The 2,342-nt window shown below is 43.5% G+C and overlaps 1 pseudogene; it reads right to left on the bottom strand.

The window, feature by feature from the left end:
* Positions 1-1,024: 1,024 nt before the first annotated feature.
* On the bottom strand, positions 1,025-1,870 carry LOC119467728 (annotated as a pseudogene).
* Between the last annotated feature and the right edge of the window lie 472 nt (positions 1,871-2,342).

Raw genomic sequence — 2,342 nt, 5'->3', positions numbered from 1 at the left:
TGATGGTGATAGGTGACCGTGACACTGACGTGTATTTAGTGGAATAGCAGACTGAGATGGTGACAGGAGAAAGCTATACTGTCCGCCTTCTCGGGAACATCTGTAGAGCATGTTTGGCTCATATTTCTCTTAATGCACGTTGGAACCACGCGATGCTGTTCTCCCTAACCCTACCTGACCGCACAGTGCCAGGCACACATGACTTAGTCAGTAAAACATTGAAGTAAAAAAATTACCATTTTAAGCGTACAGTTTGGTGACATTTGCCACAGCCACAATGTTGTGCGAATACAACTATCTAATTCCAGGACATTTGCTTCGCCCCCAAAGGAAACCCCATGCTCATTAACCATCACTCCCCTGTCCCCATTTCCTCTGCCCCGGCAACATGAATCTCCCTTCGGTTTTTATGGATTGGCTTATTCTAAACATTTCATAAAAATGAATTCATGCAATGTGTGGCCTTTTGTGTCTGGCTTCTTTCATCAGCCTAATGTTTTCAAGGTCCATTCACGTTGCAGACGAATCAGTACTTCATTTCTTTTTTCATTTTTCATTTTTTTCATTTTTCATTTTGTTTTTGCAGAGACAGGAGTCTCGCTGTGCTGCCCAGTGACCTCCTGGCCTCAAGCAATCCTCCCACCTTGGCCTCCCAAGGTGCTGGGATTACAGGTGTGAGCCACCCCACCCGGCCTAACTTTTTTAATTTTAATTTTAATTTTTTAACTAGGAGGTGAAACAATTGTATTTTGCATTGTCTTTAAAACCACAAAGATACCTATACAAACAGTACAGATACATACACATTTTAGAAAATGATTATACAGACACTCTCCAAGAAAAATGTATTCCATGATCTGGTTTCAGTGAGGTTGCTTGGAAAAAACTCACCTCTGGACTGATTCCTAAAACATAGCTTTCCACCGCTCTGCAACTTTGGGTTCAAAGTATTTATTATTGTCATCAATATGTGGCACCTGCCTTCTTACATATTTGATAGTGCATATATAGGCTGGCTCATCACCTAACGTTCCATGGGTTTGTCCTCCGCTTCTGCAGGTTCATCAGCAGATTGAGCAGCTGTGCCTTGCGCTGTGGACTTTCTTCAAGGCCTTCCAGGAATGGAGACACATGATCGTCATCATGGATTGTAAACTCCAAGTCCTTACCAACAGTTCCAATGGAAACATTCTTTGTAGTTAGGTTCTGTTCTGCAGGAAGTGTCTCTTTTATTTTTTTGAGACGGAGTCTCTCTCTGTCACCCAGGCTGGAGTGCAATGGCACAATCTCGGCTCACTACAACCTCTGCCTCCCAGGTTCAAGCAATTCTCCTGCTTCAGCACCCCTTAGTAGCTGGCATTACAGATGTGCACCACCATGTCCAGCTAATTTTTTTTGTACTTTTAGTAGAGAAGGGTATCACCGTGTTGGCCAGGCTGGTCTCAAGCTCCTGACTTCAGGAGATCCACCTGCTTCGTCCTCCCAAAGTGCTGGGATTACAAGCATGAGCCACCAAGCCCAGCCAGAAGTGTCTCTCTTAAGGCACGTAGACCATGCTTAGCCAGTTCCTTTAAATTGCACTCCATAAAATCAGACATATGTCTCTCCAAATAAGTACGAGCTGATTGCGAACAGGCTCCAATGGACATAGCTCTGCAGTCAAAATAGTTACCAGATAGACAGGTCTGGAAAACATGAGGGCCCATATCATCATAACCAGCAATAAGCAGCCCAACACCGGATGATCTCTGGCCGTATCGATGTGTTGGTGTCTGGGTCTTGCTTTCAATTAGAGATAGAAGATGAGACACAGGGAGTGGTCTATCAATACAAGTCGGGAATCCAAATACTCCTGGTGCATAAAATTATATAACAGTTAGCCCAGGCCGGCCTTGAACTCTCAAGCTCAAGCAATCCACCTGCCCTGGCTTCCCAAAGTGCTGGGTGTACAGGCACGAGCCACCGAGCCTGGCCCAGTTCTACTTTTAATACACTCCAGATGCCTCCTTTGAATCCTTTCTGAAATTGATATGTAACAAAATTCAGTCATGTGCACAAATACCTTTTCTTCATTTTGATAGTTGTACTGTATTGACATTGTCAGAACACACAGCTGTGACATCATGACGTCACTCCCGCCCTTACAGGCATTGGTCTTAATTCTGCACAGACATGTGTATTTAATGCTAACCAGCAGCCTTTGCTGTCTCTCCAGTCATTCAGATTGTCTGAACAGCAACATGGGATTAGCCATTTGGGGTTAATTTTCATACATGTTGTGCTATTTCAATACCTAATTTCAGTCTTTTTCCATTTCAAAAAAAACTTCTCAAAATATAGAT

This window comes from Cebus imitator, unplaced genomic scaffold, assembly GCF_001604975.1.
Source record: "Cebus imitator isolate Cc_AM_T3 unplaced genomic scaffold, Cebus_imitator-1.0 Scaffold323, whole genome shotgun sequence".
NCBI lineage: Eukaryota > Metazoa > Chordata > Mammalia > Primates > Cebidae > Cebus > Cebus imitator.
The sequence above is the reverse complement of the archived record's forward strand: the minus strand, read 5'-3'. Positions and strand labels throughout refer to the sequence as shown.